This window comes from Vulpes lagopus, chromosome 8 (assembly GCF_018345385.1).
Source record: "Vulpes lagopus strain Blue_001 chromosome 8, ASM1834538v1, whole genome shotgun sequence".
Taxonomy (NCBI): Eukaryota; Metazoa; Chordata; class Mammalia; order Carnivora; family Canidae; genus Vulpes; species Vulpes lagopus.
Genome location: NC_054831.1, coordinates 86,757,724 through 86,763,953, shown reverse-complemented (window position 1 = coordinate 86,763,953; position 6,230 = coordinate 86,757,724). Strand labels below are relative to the sequence as shown.

Here is a 6,230-nt window from a genome sequence, read left to right as displayed (position 1 = left end):
CACTGAGAAGAGAAGCATGATACTGGACTTGATGTGAAGAAGGGGAGAAAGACACACATAAACAGAGCGGTTAATACCCTGACAGCAACCTGTACAAAACATTCTCAGAGCATGGAAGCTGAAGGAATTGAAGATGTCCTTCTGAAAGAGACACGTGCTTAGCCTAGAAGAACCTGCATGGATAAAAAAGCCACAATCACTTGGGACAACTGAAAATACATAATATAAACTACAAATCAAGTAAAATTATTGTGTTGGTATTAAATTCTTGGGTGTAATAATGGCATTGTGGTTATGTAAGAGATTGTCCTCAGGAGATACTCACTGAACTACTACTCATAGGTGAGGAATCATGATACCTAAAGTTACTTTCAAATTGTTCAGAAAAAGGTGTGCCTATCTGTGTATGTGTGTGTGCTTGTGTGTGTATACACACACATAAAGGAGGATGGAGGGAAGAGAACAAATATGCAAAATGTTAGTCAACCTGGGTATATATGAACATTTCTTATACTATCTTTTAGTTTACTGTATTTAAAATTTTTTTTCAAAATAGAATACTGGATAAAAACAATTGTTAAAAATATGTACATACAGGGGCGTCTGGGTGGCTTAGTTGGTTGAACATCCAACTCTTGATTTTGGCTCATCACAATCTCAGGTTGTGAGATCAAGCCCTACAGAGGACTCCGTGCTGGGTGTGGAGCTTGCTTAAGATTCTCTCTCTCCTTCTCCCTCTGCCCCTCCTTACCTCTTTTATTTATATATATATAAAAACACACACATAGATACATATATACATATACACACCTATAGATACATATATACATATATATACATACATACACACATATACACACATACACACACAACTGATCCTTGAAAAATGCATTTGAAAATCCATGTATAACCTTTGACTCCCCAAATACTCAACTATTGTTGACTGGAGCCTTACCAAAAACAAAGTCAATTAACACATATTTTGCATGTTAATATGTATTATATACTGTATTGCCACAATAAAGTAAACTGGAAATGTTATTAATAAAGAAAATGGGGGGGATCCCTGGGTGGCTCAGCAGTTAAGCGCCTGCCTTCAGCGCAGGGAATGATTCTGGAGACCCGGGATCGAATCCCACATCACGCTCCCTGCAGGAGCCTGCTTCTCCCTCTGCCTATGTCTCTGCCTCTCTCTCTCTCTCTCCCTGTGTGTGTCTCTCATGAATAAATAAAATCTTAAAAGAAAAGAAAAGAAAGAAAAGAAAAGAAAATGTTGTGGGGCATCTGGGTGGCTCAGTTGGTTAAGTGTCTGACTCTTGATCTCAGCTCAGGTCTTGAACTTACAGTCATGAGTTCAAGTCCTGCAATGGGTTCCATGCTGGGCATGAAGCCTACATAAAAACAAACAAAACAAAACAAGTAGAGGTGCCTAGCTGGCTTAATCGGTGAAGTGTCTGACTCTTGGTTTTGGCTCAGATCATGATTTCAGGGTCCTGGGATCCAGTGCCCCATCAGGCTCCATGCTCTACAGGGAGTCTGCTTAAGGATTTCTCTCTCTTCCCCCACCCCCCCCCCTCTCAAATAAATAAAGTCTTAAAAAATTAAAAAAGAAAATGTTACAAAAATCATAAGAAAGAGAACACATTTATAGTACTGTTCTGTATCTATAGGTAAAAATCCAAAAACATCCACATTTGTAAGTGGACCCATGAAGCTCAAACTTGTGTTGTTCAAGGGCCAACTACATATATAAAGCTATTACAAGAGCTAGCACTAGACTGGAAAAAGAAAAGTGAGCATTATCAGATAAAGACAGAAAGGAGGTACCCCAGGGACTGCTGATGGCTGGTGCATGGGATTTGGGGATGGTAGCTGGTATGCACAGAACCACTCCTGGCCCAAAGGTGCCACTTGGGTACATTTATCAAATGAATGGAAAAGCTAAACAGCATCATATATGCAGGGAACTGCAAGTAGATCAGACCAAAGTGAGCATAAGGTTTATGTTAAGGAGTGAGAACCGATTTGGCCATAGAGGCTGGGGGTCTCTCACGGAGGCCTTTGAACAGTCTGCCAAGGTCCTGAGACTCTATCCTGTGGGCAACTGGAGCCATGAGCAGAAGGCAGTGTGGTCAGATTAGCATCTAGAGGGACCACCCTGGCAGTCAGGTGTCATGTGGAGTAATGGAGCACAGACTTCAAGGCAGGAGACAAGGGTACCACTCAGGATGCCTTTGGCTCCCTTAAACACAAAGCTCTGAGTCTAACTGACTGAATTTATCAAGAGACTTCTTATCCAACATAGCTGCAAACTCCGAAATGACAGACAGCAGATGTGGTTGATTCAGGGTTCAGAAATCTAACCACGGATCCAGTTCCATCCTCTCTGCACTCTAGCATTCTCTGTGGTAGGCTCTGCCTGCAGACTGCCTTTCCTCATCTTTAGAAGCCAGCTGTAACAGTTCACAGAGTGATGTACAGACACAGTGAAGACTGCACTGAGAAGGGAGCCATTTCTCCTTTGGTCTTGTTCTTAGCTAGGAAAACTTTTCCAGAAGCTTCCCAGCAAACTTTGCCTCATATCCCACTAGCCCAGATTGGATCACAAGCCCATTTCAAAACCAATCACTGTCAAGGGAACAAGATTACATATTTGGCTCAGAATAAGGATTTATACACAGAGGGAATTAACTACGATGAATCATCATGTAAAACACTTGGGAGCCTACTGGTCCAGGCAAAAGATGCTGGAAGCGTAAACTAAGATAATGGTGGCAAAGAATGGAGAGATGAGAACAAATTCACAATTTATTTAGGAAGTTATGTTGGTAGACTCTGGTGGTGGATTGAAGGTAGAGGAGGAGGAAAAGGCAAAAGGATACCCTCTTCCATAATTCCAGCTTGGATGAAGGGGTAGAGGGAAGTGCCACTGAGTTAAGGTACTCATAAGGAAAGCAGAGGGCTTGGGAAAAAGGTGGTTTGGGCATATTCAATCTGAAGTGCCTGTGGGCTTCAGAATAAAGGTGCTGAGCCGTCAGGGAAATATATGACTCACACCATTATCCCGCACAGGTGGTCCATACTCAGCCATGCTTCTCACACATGCTTTGATCTATACAGACATTTTTGAACCAATATTTAATCACTGAGAGATTCCAAATAGGATTATATATCTCTGATTTCTCTGGGAAAACTGGAAAATCTGGCAACACTGGTCCCGAATTGCTGCACGTCAACAACTGGTGAAGCCCCTGTAGCAGCCATTCTCTTTAACTAGAATAAGAGGTTCTCTAGCCTGCCACACTCACTCACCATCTGTCTCATTCCATTAGCTGTTTGGCCCTGAAGGTGTTTCCAACTAATGCCCTCCTTACAGTCTTAGGGAAAGACGTCTGAGCTAGAGATACACATCTGGTAGTGACTGGCATTTAGATGGTGGTCAAAGACCTCACCATGCATACTGTCACCCAAAGAGGAAATAGAATGAAGTAGTCAAGGAGGTAACCCTGGAGCCATCAATGTTTTAGAAATGGAGGAAGAGAGGGGCACTGGGGTGGCTCAGTGGTCTGCCTTTGGCTCAGGTCCTGATCCCAGGGTTCTGGGATCGAGTCCCACAATGCCTATGTCTCCCTCTGCCTATGGCTCTGCCTCTCTCTGTGTGTCTCTCATGAATAAGTCTTAGAAAAAACAAAAGAGAAATAGAGGAAGAAAAATTCATGCTGGAGAGAAAAACAAAGAACCTGGAGTGAAGCAAGTGAACCTGAAGTCTCAGGAGCAAAGAGAGGAGAGCTGACATTGCAAGGAGGGCTCTCCTGTGCCACATGCAACAGGAGGTCCAGGGAGAGAAGGAGCCCAAGGAGACATGGCATTGGGGAAGTAAGTTGTGGGTCGCCTAGGAGCCCAGCTGGGTGGCACAGTGAGGAAGAGGCAGACAGCAATGGGGTGGAGAGAGGACGAGAGTAAGTGGATACAGTGCACAGGGGCTGCTTGGGTGAGAATGGAGGAGTAAAGCTGGATGAAACTAGAGAGAGTCACATGGTCCCCTGGCAGGATGAGAGACATTTGGACATTGCAAAGGGAAACAGAAACCAGGGGTGAGATGAAGGCTGTAGAAATGTAGCAGAGGGATGAACAACAAAACCAAGTCCAAAAGGAGGGGGTGGGGGTGAGGGAACAAAAGGATGAGACATAGGTGGCTGGATTCACTGCAAAAACCAGAGGCGTCCCAGGCTGGTGGATTGGAGGTGATGATAAATCTGGAGGCAGATGGGTGTGTTCAACAATTTGAGAGCTGGGGCGCCAGGGTGGCTCAGTCACTGAGCATCTGACTCAGTTGTGGCTTGGGGTCATGATCTTAAGATTGTTAAATTGAGCCCTTCCCCCCTCAGACCAGAGCCTACTTGAGATCTTCTCTCTCTATCCCCCCCACCCCCCCTCATAAATTCTCTCTCTCTTTTTCAAATAAATTAATTAATCTTAAAAAAAAAGAAAGAAAGAAAAGAAAAGAAAAGAAAAGAAGAAAAGAAAAAAAGAAAGAAAAGAAATTTGGGAGCTAAGTCATCACCGAGCCTGGTGCTGGCAGGGGGAGGGAGGATGTATGGCAGTGAGGTGTAACTATAGGTGCCTAGGCCTCTAGGGACCCGCCAGCCCAGGACCCTCCACAGAGCCGAAACCCAAGGAGGTGCTAGACCTCAGCAACTGTCCCCTAAGCTGCTCATGGTGGTGCTGAGCCTCGTGATCTCAAGCACGCTGCTGGGGTGCTGCTGCCCAGATGTGCAGGGGCTGGTGCGTCCTGGTGGACAGTCAGACCCTGTGGCCACTCATCCTGTTCGCGGACCACAGCACTCTGCTGCCCTTGACTGCAGCTGCCTGTCCCCTGCCCACTATGGCAGGCCCTGCCTCCAGGGCCTCTTCTGCGAATAAGTGCGGATGTATCAACACAATCTCAGTTGTAACCCCCGAGGCCAAGAAGGCCTCCGGAAATGGGTGAAGCATGGGTGGAGATGGCTGGATGGTGGAGATGAACAAGTCAACAGTGCCTGGGGCACTTGCAGACCTGTTTCACGTCTTCATTCACTGATGTCGCAAGAAACAGGTTAGACTTGGAGGAGCAGGTGTATGGCCACCACTGCTAGATAGTGGCAAGGGTGAATTTGTGTCTCTGACTGATGCCAACCAGTCGGTCCTGGCTAAATTCTCCGCTAGGTCTGATCCTATCCAGCAGTGGAACAGCAATGTCTGCTTTCAGGTCACTCACACGTTCTCCAATGTCAAGATTGGTCAGCCACTTTGAATCTTTCAAACACGGGGACCAGGACATGTAGTTCTGGGCTGGTCACTATGGAGCCCGTGTGGCCAATCCAGTGTGATCACACAAGCCGGTCTATCTTAGTCAGGGTCTGTCCTTGCAAAACAACCTAAGTGGGACCTTCCAGAACTTGGGATCATTGGCCAGGACTTCTCATTAACCAAGGACATGTAATTCTCCGACATCCTGGGTACTCTAGGGTCCATTCAAGGGTCCTCCTGGGCACCCTCTGGAAACTATTACAAGAAAGTTCTTCCATCAGATCTACCTGCTTCTGTTGTAGGGCAGTCCTTCCCTTGCTGAGGGTGGGGAGAGGCAACATGTGAGCAAGGAGGGATGCTGGTCCTGGACAGGGCTCTTCGCCCTCCCCACTGAGGCCCTCTGACCTTGTCTCCTCCTATTTCTGCTTCAGGGGCTTTATTGGTCCTTATAGAGAAGGCCTCTCACCTCTGAAGTAGAATCTCATCCTTATGGCTGGGAAAATCTCAGCTACCTTGGATGGCAAACTTAACCTCTTGAACTTCAACAGTGGGACCAGGTCTCGCAGCTAGAAAGTCAACCAGCTCAAAAAATGTTTTTAGATCATCAAGGACTCCTGTAATTATGTGTTATATAAAATTATTTATTTCGAAATTGTTCACAAACATTGAGAGAACAAAATATATCAGCAACAACTATCTGCCAACCATATGTAATAAATTTATTATTTTGGGGAAAAAAAAGAAATATAAGAGCTACTAATTGACCTTTCACAAGAGAGGCTTTAGTAACTTTTTAAAGAGATGCTCCATGATGCCAATGCTCTTCCATTTGGTATGAAGGATGGGCCAGGGTGGGAAGAGTGGATGGGCCTATCTCCCAAGCAGCAATGGTAGAGGACAGAGCTAGTTTTCAAGCCCTGGGAAGCTGACTTCCTACAGGC

The 6,230-nt window shown here is 45.5% G+C and overlaps 1 pseudogene; it reads left to right on the top strand.

The window, feature by feature from the left end:
* Positions 1 to 5,369, top strand: part of LOC121497771 — a 22,544-nt pseudogene extending 17,175 nt beyond the window's left edge.
* Positions 5,370 to 6,230: the final 861 nt, after the last annotated feature.